The sequence below is a fragment of the Chenopodium quinoa genome, unplaced genomic scaffold, assembly GCF_001683475.1.
Source record: "Chenopodium quinoa cultivar QQ74 unplaced genomic scaffold, ASM168347v1, whole genome shotgun sequence".
In the NCBI taxonomy this organism is placed as follows: Eukaryota; Viridiplantae; Streptophyta; class Magnoliopsida; order Caryophyllales; family Amaranthaceae; genus Chenopodium; species Chenopodium quinoa.
Window position 1 is genome coordinate 2,716,533 of NW_018744582.1, and position 13,936 is coordinate 2,730,468.

Consider the following 13,936-nt stretch of genomic DNA (forward strand, 5'->3'; position numbering starts at 1 on the left):
ACGGCTAGCCCCTGGTCCAGCTGAGAGACGCTTGATGACTCGTTACTGAAGCGGGTCAGATAGTCTCGGAGGCTTTCGGTTTCCCCCTGTTGCAGACTCATGAGTTCTGCAGTAGTCTTCTCTCGGCGGTTTGCCGTGGAAAACTTGCTCCTAAATTTGGAGGACAGATCATCCCACCCTGTTATGGAGCCTTGCTTTACTCCCTTGGAGATCCACGCTTGCGCGACCCCCTTGAGAGTGGTTGGGAAATATTTGCACCAAGTCGCTTCGGATCTGGGGCAAAGATGCATATGAGTCTCATACGAGGCCACGTGGTCCTTCGGATCCGAGGTCCCGTCATATGTGATGTGCGGCGGTATTTTAACCGTGGGCACGTGCTCTTCCAGTATCCATTGCTCGAATGGCGAACTGGCGGGTAGCATAACGGCCTTGCCCTTGTTCCTGGCCGAAGGGACCGCGCTCCACCCTCTTAGAGAGGTAGGAGTGGTTTTCGTCCCTGGCTGGGAAGTCTGGGCCTCGGCCGCAGGGGAACGAGAGGCGACTGTGCACGCTCGGTTCCTTGCCGCCGAGTCAGTCGAGGACGCTTCGGCGAACAGTCTCAGGTTGTTCTCGGTGAGTAGATTCTGGCCGAGAAGCTGAGATGCTGCTCTTATGCGTTTCTGGTCGGGAGGATGAGGATCCTTTGAAAAATTGAGGGTTCTTTTTCCTCTCTTTTTCAGTTTTCCAGGTATCCTCTTCCCACTCTCCCAGTTCCCGGGAGGAAGGAAGCTTCCCACCATCATGGCCTAGCTTCCTCCGTTGATGCCGGGTATGCAGAGGAGTTCGATCACGAGGTGGTGGCATATTTTGTGCCCTCATTGCCTCCATGAGCACTGCCAGCGCTCTTGCCACCTCCTCCGAGCTGGGCCCCGCCAAAGGGGTCCTCGGCCGAGTATGGGAATGAGAGCGCACAGTCGATGGTTGGCTTTGGGGCACTGAATGTGTCCTATGATCGGACTCACCCCTGCTAGACCGAGAGTGACTCGGCCTATGATGAGAGTTATGAATTACGGGAGAAAGGGAATCCTCCCTGTATGATCCTCCCCCGAGCTGGCACCCTTGGGAGAGTTCCGGTCCGGCGAGGGTGATGGTGTAGGGGTTTTAGGCTTTTCGCCTGCTCCTTGACGGAGGCCTTTGCTCTTGCGGTTCTTAGCCATTGCTACTAAGATTATTGCAAGATGATCTTGGTTAGAAATTTGGCTTAAAGATTTTTGAAAGTCCTCCCCACAGACGGCGCCAAATTGTTTCGGGTGAAAACAATGGGACCTTGTCGAAGGTCCGATGAAGTGGAGAAGACTAGATTCGATCCAAGTAATGTTGGGCCGAAGGTTTCCTCCACAGTAAACACACGTAAACTAGCCTCGAGGGTGTTGCCGAGGAAGGCCCCTCCGATGCTAAAGTCAGTACAGTGTGTAGAAAGAGAACACTATGCAAGAGAATTAATTGCTTGAGGCTTTGCTTGAATGAATGTACAAATGTAATATTGATGGTTTTTATACCTTTGCATATATGGAGAAGTTGGGCCTTAGCCCAATTGGCTTGCAATGAGGACTGATCTTTGACTTTAGCACAATTGGAGAGATGAACCTTGACCTTGGGCTTTTAATTGGATCATTTAATGTCTAGGCCCAATTGGACTAAATTGGACCCAAACAGTTTGTTTCGCGTACTAGACCAAAATTACTTGTATAATTTGCTGATTTTCAAGGGTAGTTTATCATATTGATGTTTTAATTTTTATCCAATATATTACGGAGTAATTCATGTTACTTCAGAAAAGCAACCTCTAGGCTGTTGACTTCTTGTAGTCCTCTTTGATATTTTTGCAAGGTAAGAAAAAATGGAAGTGTTAGGCCTGAAATTCTTCACCGACCAGTTTATGATAAGAATTGGTACAAAGAATAATATACGCAAATTCTAAGATAAGATAGATGAATTTTATGAGACATACGGAGTTCTAAAAGTCATCTTAGGATTAATTAACGTCATTTTATTAATAAGTGATCGCCTACACCGCGACACGGTAAATAAAAGTCTTGGAAAAACTTAATTTAGCATAATTGCGAATTTTGCCATGCATCATAACCATCCATTCACATAATATAGTGGACTAGTAGATATATTTAATCTTTTTATCGTAAAGCAAGCGGTGTAGAAAAAAATATACTTATCTTAAAATTAAAGTTAATAAAGGTGATTAATATTCTTCCATCACGAATCAGAATTATTCTTCAACGTGATTGATCATCAAAGGCATGTTAAATTTGCAAAATCTCATTGCAGGCTGAGTCTCTTTCATGATATATTTTATTATACTAATAACCTAGTATGATTATATTTATAATATTATCAATAAAACCTTAATTAAGTAGGGGGAATATTGGCTTCAAAAAAATAAAAGTAGGGGGAATATTTGTAAACATTGGAAACATTGGAATGTTTAATGAATGTTGCACTCATTGTGAATTTTAAAAGTGTCGATTCGGATAATCGGATGGAGTTTAGGTCGGGTCTATTCGGGTCAGATATGTTTGGGTCGGATATGTTCGGGTCAAAATTATTCTTTTAACTCGGATCGGGTCGGTTCGGGTCAAATTCGAGTCGGATTAAATTCAGGTCATGGTCTATCGAGTCCAGGTCGGATATGGATCGGGTCAACTTCAGATGGGTTCATGTTCGGTTCGGATAAATTCAAAACAGGTTTGACCGGGTTAAATTTGGGTCGGATGAATTTGGGTCGGGTTGATTTCGATTTGGTCAAGTTCGGTTTGATTAAGATAAGATTGGTTCAATATTTGGTCAATTCTGATTCAAATCCTTTCTGTGTTTGTCTAGATTTTAGTCGAGTGACCAAATTCAATATCCAAATAAGGTCATTTTTAAACTAGAGTAATTATTGAATTTTTACCTTATTATTGGGTCGATATCAAGTCATTCATGTGTCATTTCTCATATTGCGTGGTTAATTATTACGAAATGCGAAGAATTAGTTTTCTTATTCGATCAATTCTTGTGTAATATTTATCTTGGAGCCAAATTTAAATTGAATAATCATCGATGACTTATCATACCTACGTACATAAGTGAGATGATTAGTAATGAACTAGTGATAGACTGAAGATTGATACATGATAGTCACATACTCACATATAGTGATATACAAAAAAGAATGTCCTCTTTTTAAGGTACTACTTGATTAGGGGATTTTTATCCACCAATCACCATCTGACAAGTGGACCAGTCAGGTACCGCCATGTGTCCGCCACATGGGCCAATAGGAGCCTGCCACGTGTCAACCATATATTCGTCCTCCGTGGACCAATTGCGACACGACACGTGTCCATTCATGCCAAAAGGATAAATCAGCCAACAAGGCCCAATCTTTGGGAAGCCCAGTCAGCCTTAGGTTTAACCTAAACCTAGTATTGGCACGCATCCCAAGGAATATAAATATGCCCATTAATCCTCATTAAGGGGGATTACGCACATTTAACACTCTCACCTAGAGAGACTAAATTACATTTCCGCATTAATTACTCTTTAATCAAGTACTAACTTGACCGTTGGAGGCGGATCTCCAATCATCCGGAGCATCCGTTTGTTTTGCAGGTACAGGCGTCCGGTTCCAGTCTCGAAATTGTAACTCTCCCGCAGGACATCAAAAAACCCCGAAACACTACTCTTCAATTGTTTGATCTCATGAGGCTACAAGTACTATTAGTTTGCTTTATTACTAATTCAATTTGTATAAGATATTTGTTAGAGTTTTAGACTTTTTAACTTATTAATAATTAGTAAATTTGTAAATATATAGTAGTATAAGAACTTGAAAAAAAAAAGCTCAATAATAGGTTAGCTTTAAAATTATGGTCAGGTTAAAATCGGATCGAGTTAAAATCAGGTCGGGTTAATATCTATCAGTTCGGGTTAAAATAGATCGGATTAAATCGGTTATTTGTCGGGTCATTTTCGAATCGGGTTGAGTTCAAGTCGGGTCAAATCGGTTCGGTTTGAGTTCAAGTCGAATCATATCGGGTTCGGGTTGAGCTCAAGTCTGGTCAAATCGGTGTCGGATTAAGTTCAGATCTGGTTAAATTCGGATTCGGATTAAGTTCAGGTCGATTACAGATCGGATTTGGATCCTGAATTTCTCAGGTCAAATAGAATCGATTACGAATGATTTTATTTCGGATCGGTTCGGTTCGGTTTTGACACCTCTAGTCAATTTGTGAGTTTATGAGTTAATTCAGTTATCATATACTCCATCAATTAAGATTTAAGAATAACATTCAATGTATAGCAAATTAAGTGAGCAACTATGCTTGATAATTAATTTGTTAATATTTCAATTTCATTTTGTTGTTTCAATTTTGATCTTTAACTCACAAAAAGAAAATAAATAAATAAATAAATAAGAACACAAAAAAAGGATTTTATTTTTATTTTTATTTTTACAAGAGCAATTCATCAAAGTGAAATGGAGTGTTATTGCATGTTCTGTTCATCTTATTTTCACTTATTTCAGGTGTAATAAGTTTAGATAAGTTCAGATAAGTTCAATTCAGGAAAAATAAGTTATGATAAGGGTTATCCAAGTACAAATTACAGCTAAAATAAGTTTTAATAAGGTCTAGTAAGTTCAAATAAAATACGATAAGTTCAGATAAGTATAAATTTAGTGTAAAGAACACACCCTTACACCATCCAAAGAGGCTGCTAGGGAAAAAAACAGGGAGAATATTCGTATACATTGCATATGCTTTATTCGTTGGAATGAAAATTAGGTTGCTATATAAATGTTACTATGTTAGGAAGTTAGGAACATCATACTTGTAAGAATCTACCACGTGATAAGAATATGCCTTGATCATTATTATTGATAAGAATATGTTTCTAGCTTGTTATCATATCCACACAAAATTAATACTACGTAGTTCTAAATATGTTTGCCATTTTCAAATAAAGTCCAAACCAATTATATTGTCGCAATACGAGTATTTAAATGAACAAGTCGATCATTTTTAATGAGTTGATACCGTCTTAAACAATAGATCTCCTTCATAATTTAGAATGCATAACTTACTTGTACTGTGTATTGATTATTGAGGATTTACATTTTGTGAAGCAATTGTCAACATTTATTTATTTAAGTTAAAATGTCATTAACAAATTGTTTTTTTAAGGAATATATTGCTAGTAATATCACGAGTTTATTTCTCTCTTTGGAAATTCTTAATAATTTAAACTTCTAATCAATACCTGCCTTTTGCAATTACATGTTTGGCTCCCATTATACATTTTTAGGTCGGCATGTGTATTCCTATATGTCAAATTCTACATTTTTATGTTGGTCATTTATTAATTTAGCAATTTTTATTATTTTTATCATTATAGTGCTAATCATTGTTATAATGGTAATCATTTTTTAATGCAAAATTATCATATAAATACAAGAAAAGTACAAAGTTATTGTTAAATTAATATTAATCATGCAGATTCTTGTTGATTCTATGTGTACTTACTATACATTAGTATATAAAATATATTCTTGTATAATTAAAGTGATTTGGCTGGTTAAGTTGTCTAACAAAGGGATGGCTAATACCAAATTTCTAGAATATTCACACATATTCTTTTTGATTCTGCATATCAATAATAATTTTTAATTAGGTTAATTAATAAGTTACATCATTCAATTTAGCTGTTAAACATAGTGTTAATCATGATTAATCAAGATGTCCAACACAGCAATTGCTAATACCATAAAAAAAAAATAAAAAATTGAGGTATATAAATAAAAAATATAATAAAAAATGTATATAAAGTTAAATTAAGTGGATATATTGTAGACATTAAAGCATTATTTAAAGTCAATAATTGTAGGTTTAGTTGGCCTTGATAATCAAAATGCTTGTGTGGATAATGTAATGGACGGTGCATGAAAATACCATGCACCCGCAACTAGACAACATAGTGGGTCCCAATAACAATTTTTTAAAGATTATAAAATAATAAAAAACTTAAATTGGAAATCCTGTCCACATTTTCAAAAAAAAACATTCATAAGTCTAAAAAAGGAGTGGTTATGGAATGGTACGCACGTGTGGTAGCAAGTGTTTCTTAGAACAGCTCAGCTCATTGAGGTTTTAACACGTGCATGCCTTAGCTTTCATAAGTTTATGGCAAATTATTGGTTACACAATGCTAAAACTACTCATTTACGACTATTACAAGTATATGTAAAGATGATATTGAATTGAGCTGGTCCGTGGCATGAATGGTCTAAAAATGAAAAACACAAGAAATGGTATGGGTTAAGGTAGGCATGAGTGCATGACGCGTAATATGCCATGAGCCAAGTTGAATTGGGGTGCCGTTTAGCTTGGATTAGACACGCAAAAACGACATAATGGCAAGTGAGCTTAAGCCGTGTTTGGCCTGCCTTTTTGACAATTTTAATACAGCACGTACTAATGGCTCGTATTTGAGATGAGCCTAATGAACATAAACATCTTTAGTAATTAGTAGAGTTAGTACTATGTAATGCTTATATACAATTTCTTAATTCGAAACAAGGTGTTTTATTTTGAATATTATATGGTTTCTATAACGATGTGTCCTTATCTTATAGGATTGAAATTTGTCTATATTCATAATGTTATTATATGTACTCTGATCTCGTTAAAGGAAAAAATAAATAATGTTAAATGGGATTTAATTATATTATTCTGTTACCCTAATCATAAGTTATTAGATAGTCCAAAAAGTTAAATTACAAGTATTTTTTCTTTAATAAGTTTTGATTTTGTGTGTTTTGCTTTTGATAAAATCTTGTATCGCTTTTGATGAAGTTATATATATTTATAATATTTATACATGATGACGATGCCTTCTTTATGACTTTATTTACGTGTAAGGAATTTTAAAATTTAAACAAAGCCAAAAAAAAAAACAAAATCATAACTGATAAATGTAGAGAGTCGTTTGATTAGTATGATACCGATATTCATTTCGGCATCACATAATATGCCATGCTTGAAAATTGTATTGACGTTGAGTGCTTATACTATTATTGCTTAGGAACCCAAGTTGAAGCAGCCCATTCCTTAACCTTTAGGTATGCCAGCCAAATGATAGCAAGAATCCATCCCAATCAGCTCAGTCAACAATCATTAAACGCAACAAGTCTATTATACACTCGGGTCCACATGCGTAAGTGAATTAAAGAGCTTTCACTGGCCAAAATACAAAAGCTACATGTACATTTTAATCCACTTAAGTCCAAATTGAGTTAGTGGCAATATGAATGTCCCTTATCTAATTATCTCTATTACTTAGAGCATCCACAATAGTTATACATAAGGATCTGACTGCTAGTAATTTCTAAATAATTACTAAATACATGCTAGCCATTGTGGAGCTACAACCTCTTGTAGCTAAACCAAACTATAGAGCTATGTAGTTTCACTCCGCCCAATGCTAATAAATTATATTTATTTGTTTAATATATTTTATGTATTTGTTAATATATTTATTTATTTTATGTCATCATGTGGGACATAATAAAATTACAAAAAAAGTAGCTTGTCATTTCAGAGGTTGTAGGCCCTTGTAGCTTAAATCATGTAGCTTGAGAAAGAATGATGTGGCAACCCTTTGCTAAAACCATTGTGGATGCTCTTAACTTCTATTCTCTTTAACTTCTCTCTTTATCTTTTATTATATGCTCGAAAATGAAAATTTGAGTACATATATAGACATTGGTACATGTATTTTCTTACAAAAATATCATATAAATTTATTACGGAGTACTTTTTTTTCACCATGTCATTATTACCCTTACTAAATTGGTTAACATAGAGATTGTACAATCCTATTCTTATCAAGAGCATGAAGCAAGTAGAAACCTTTGCTCAACGCTCAACTAAATTGAAGACTCGGAGTGCAACCGTAATGAATAATAATTTATGAATAGATAGGGATTAATCCACATAACTTTTTTTTTTTTTTTTTGAAGGTAATCCAAATAATAAATGCATTATAGTACTTTTTTTAGGAAAGTGCAGGTAGTACTCGTACTTCTTTAATTCTCTTGTCTGTAATAGTTCTTTCTATGTAGTACATGATAATTATCTCACAAAAATGTTCAAATAAGAATGAACAATTTTTAATACTCGTAACAAATAGAGTATAAGTGTACTTTTTTTTTTTTTTTTTTTTTTTTTTTTTGGCTAAGTACTTCTTTCATTCCATTTAAGTTGACACAATTATTAGTATTGTCAATCATCTATAGGTAAAAAATTATAAACATTTGATTAAAATTAAGTAAACGTTAAGATCAACAAATCTAGCATTACATTTTAATTTTACTTTACAAATAAAAGTTATAGTAACCTACAGGAATGTAAATAATGTTCAAAATCAAAACATTTCAACTACTGCATAAAAGAAAACAAAAGATGTATACGAATAAATAACGAGCAAGTTATTTTCTACTTGGTACTTCCTCTGTTTTTTTTATAGTTAAAGCACTTCTCTTTTCACGCTTGACGATGCATGATTTTAATCGCTAATATCTTTAATTACCAATATTTAAAAATTATAAACACTTGATATTAAAATAGTATAAATCAATACGAATCTAACCATTGTTATTAAAATCCCGATTTAAATCTTAGAAACTTATGATTTTACGATTCATGTATGTTACACGATTCGATTTACGATTTTACCTGATTTTACATATTTCTCATAATTAACGAAATCCTTACAAGTTTAAAACATGCTTATATAGTTATTTATAAATATTTATTGTCAATTATTGATTGCTTAAAGGGTAAACAACTATTTTCTATCAATAACTAGGTTTCAAAATTATAATTTAAATATATTTAATTAAATTTAGATATGACGTCTTAATTATGTATGTCGGTAGAATCTTACGATTTTACGATTTAATTCTGAGAGTCCCTTTCGATTCAAAGTAAAATCCCGATTTTAATAACTTTAAATCTAACAAGATCCCACATGACTTTATTTTTGCTTAAATATAAATCATTAAAGCTAGTCTAAGCGAAACACATGAATAATATAAAAGTCAAACTGTTGTTATTATAAAAGAACAGGAACTATTTTATAAAGGAGCAAGTTGAGCATAAAACCCAAAACGCCTTAAAAATGTGGGTCTTTTTTGAACTGCCTCGTTAACTTTAGGTCGCTATATATGCTGTACTACTACGAGTAGTAACGTAGTAAGCTCGAGTATGATGTCGATACTTCTTGCTCATTAGCTAATTGGTGAAGCTAGCAATATACTGACCCACTACTAAACTAGTACAATCCAAATTAAGCTATTGTTGGGAATTGGAAGTCAATAGTGGCGGTTCTTGAATTGTCATATTTCTAATTTCACCCTTATATATTTAAGGTCTCGTTAGCTTTTGCCCTTTATTAAATTATGTGCACAAAGGAGTATTTCGAAGCAAATGGAATATATGAGTAATTGACTATATAGTAAATTGAACAAAATAACATGTATGGGAATAGAGGAAGTCACGTGAAGAAAACTCATTTTGTTCTTTTACGTGCACATTGTCTTTAAAACTATACCTCGTGAAGTTGCAATTGTTATGAGCATCCACTTTCCAGAAAATGAGTAAACTTGTCTGACTGGTCACAACAAAATTGAAAATGTTTCATGTGTGCATTTATACCAACCATATAACTTCGACTCTGTTCCTTTTCAAGAAAATGTTGTAGTTCAATTCAAATTAAACAATTACCCCTTCATTCTCACTAAGATTGTCTTATTGATGCGAAGAAATTTAAGTTGAAATCTGTTTATATTTTACTCATAAAATTTCAATGATGAACCTCAGTAAAAATATGCGTTATCTTTATAAGTTTACATCAAAGTGGTGATGTAAGTGTGTGACAATAGTTAAGAGGAACCAATAAAATCCAAATATAAAAAAATAAACATCTCAACGGCTGCTTTGTCAAAGATCCCGTCAATTAACATTTAGCTGACATAAGCTTAACTAATTGGATTAGGAATTTTGAGGATCTTTTTTAAGTCATTCAGATCATTTCACTCTCAACTTCATTCCTTTATCATTACTTTTACATACTTAACCTTCCTTATCTTCCATTTAAAATTTATGTTATACACACGATGCGTGCGTAAATGTCGAATTAGCAAAAAAAATTATTAAAACGACACAGTTTTATTTTTATTACACAGTAGTAGGAACAGAAACCCATTACATAGCAATAAGACGAAGACGACGACATTTCTAGAAAACCACAAGTACACAAAAGGGTAATAAAGTAATTTCACTTCTTGAAAAACCTGATTATATAATTTAAAACACCCAGAAACCATACATTCCTCGTTCAGCTTCAGCCCATACCTGACCCGACCAAACCCGGTTACAAAGCAAGAACCAAACCCGGAACCGACTTCCCGGCCCGACCCGAAAGACTACTCTCCCAAAGAGGCTGACAATGATGATGATGACCACCAGTAATCTGATTCTGATCGGACGGCGGAGCAGAGAGATCAAGATTACTCTTAGGCGCACGATTTCCGACACGTGTAACAGTAACTGAGGTGTTAAAATACTCTCTAACCTGAGTAATTATCCCATCATTAACCGTCCAAGCATGAACCCAGGAGATCGAACGGTTGTGATCGCAGCCCTCAGCGATAACGAGAGAACCAAAGGCTACGATTGACTGAGGGGTAAAATGGAAAGTATTGGATAAATCTTGTGCGTCAGCAGAAGTAGTACCGGTAAGAAGGTGCATGAGAAACTGGTGGGATGGCGGACCATGGAACCACCACTCGAGATCAGATGCTAGAAGTTTCTGAACCTCGTGAGCGTCACGTGAGGCTAAGGCTTCATAAAGTGAAACAACCACTTTTTTGTTGGTTGTTTCTTCGTTGCTGCTGCTTGCTGGTTTTGCAGCCTCCAGCGCTATTTGGTTAATGATAGCCAGCTCTTGTGATATTTTATTAAACTTTGTCAACAACTACCTTTTACGAGTTTTTCGATTCAATTTTTTACGAATAACTAGGTTATTTTTTTTATTTTGGGATTATTGGGAATTTGATTTGATTTTTTTTTTTTTTTTTTTAAAGATGGGATTAGGAGAGAAATGGAAGTGATTTGGGTGGAAAGAATGGGAGATGAAGGGTATTTATAGGGGGAGGAGAGAGAAAATGAGGGATGGGATGACGTGGAATGAAAGTATTGGTTAACAGTGAGATTGACGTGTGGGGTTGGATGTTAAAATGGATTATATTAATTGTTACTCTTTATTTCCGCGGGAATTTTGTTGATTTCATACGGTTAATTTGCGAGTTTTTAGTGGTTTGATCAAGTTTAAACTGGAATTAGATTAATGTACTAAATATGGGAGAGTATTGTTTGGTGAAACAGTATTTTGGAGTTGTTTTTGTAGGTGGAGGTAGAGGTAAATTTAATTCTTTTGTGTACTATTCAACCATTACTCTTGTGAAGCATTTAATTTTGTTTAGAATGTGCATTGAATCGAAGTTGCCTCGGATGCATAACTTAGTAAGACTAGCTATATATGCTATTTTGGGGTATAGCTATCGCCTATCGGTGTAAGGCCTCTAGGCCTTATTTCAGGGTCTATTGTGTTTATGTTAAAAATTATACTACCTATACATTTCATTCGTTTCACAAATATTGCAATAATTATCATTTTAGAAAGTCTCACAAATATTGTAACAATTATCATTTTAAAAAGTCTCACAAATATTGTAACAATTTCTTATTTGTATATGCTTTCCCTCTCATCATCATATGAGTCCCTTCCTTTATTCCTCTCTATCTCTCTCCTCTTCGTAAGATACATGTCCCGTTTCCATGTTACAAGGTTATTGATTTATCATAAGGACGTGTTTGGTAAAATTGGATGTCATAATAAATATGAGTAGTTGTTATTTGTTAGTTACGGTGGTAGATGTAATTGTATACTGGTAGTTATATTATACGAGGTATTGGTCACAAATAAGCTGAAGGTGTTCAGTAATTGATACTTGCTAAAAAGGTACCATATCCACCACAACAATGCTAAACACTACTGTATGAGTTGGGTAATCAAAACATGTCCAAAAATTATTGTTAAATACGCCCTAACTTAATTATAAAGTGTAATTCCTTTATTAAGATTAATAAATTCTGAAGATCGAGTTGTACATAATGATCCCAGATGATGAGACATTAAACACATAATGCAAATAATGTAAATTGAATTTTAATTTACATACATTTCAAAAACTACAAATATATACTTTATTTTTATTTTTACTGTTGGTAATTGTCTACAGGGTCTAATAAGTTTATAAAAGTATGTTTAGATATATGAAGGGTATATTAAAATGACAAGAAAAGGGAACATACAAAAACTTAGCCTCTTCATTCATTGTTATATGGAGATGTTAGAAGTCTTAGAACATTTAACAATTTGGGATGACACAAAGTCAATTAGTCAATATAATTGTCAAGATTATATAATCACGTACACGACATAACTCACGGAGTAATTAGTATATTCCACACAAGATTATATGGTAGTTTTATCATCTAAATACGATATTAAAGAGATAATATATTATCCATGGGACTATCAATAGTTATTAGATTGTAGACTAGATCTAAATATAAAAAGGTCACTAAGCTAGATTGAAATTCCCTCGTTGAACTTTGCAAGATTCAACTGAATTGTCAAAACATTCCCTTTGTTGCCAAACATAAAAAAATGGTTTTTAAAGGTTAATATCTTGATGGTGGCTCCATTCATGCGACAACCATTCCAAGTATCAACAAACTCACTTCAACCTAACTCTTTGTCACTTTTCAATTCCTAGGTTGTACCCTCTTTATAAACATTATCTTAGTGGCAATCTAAACACATCAACCACAAAGATTGGAGGATACTAACATCATCCTTGCCCTTTTTGGATTACAATTATATTTTCATCATTAAAACTATAATTAATTAATTAATTACCACTAGTATAAACCATTGAGGATCAACAAGTGCACACATTATAGATTCTTAAACGGCTTTACAAATGTTCAAGCGCCATGTTTAACTTGGAATAGACTAGGAGGTGGCTATGGACATGATATCTTAAATTCCTTCTAAAAGTAGCTTTATTCTTCCTAGATTTTTGTTTATGGCTTCTTGCCATTTATTATTGAATGTATGATATACGCGATGTTTAGAGTGTTTTATTTGTTAATATTTAGGGTTGACAATCCATGATTAATAGTGATTGAAAGATATACCGTAATAACAAAAACAGAATAGCTATCTACGGTAGTGATAATATAACATAAACTTAGTTATATTTATGAGTTTTTCATTCTACTTTTTTCATGTTATTGATAATCAAACTCATTTAAAATTGAAGTGTCACTGTATCAAACATGGATATATATATCTAAGAGTTAAAAATGAATATTTTTTCTAATACTTTTAGCCTAAAACAACGTGTCTAACTACTAAGGATCATATTAATTTCAAATAATCATTATCGTATTTGAGATGGAATGAAAATTTGGATTAACACAACGAATTGAACATCCATGAGATATGAGGGTTTCAATTTTAATGACAAACCGGCGTGGCATATGTGTTAATGAATCATGCATTCATCCTATATATTCCATTATTGGAAAGTTTAATTCTCAATCACCAGTAATTAAGGCAGGGATTAAATTATGACAATTTAAAGATATTAAAACCGAAAGAAGTTAAAATCAAGTTTGTACCACTCATCAATCATCATGATAATTATTCAACAACTACTCATCATTGTTTAATTTAGTCCTCTAATTAACTTTAGAGGCAATGGTGG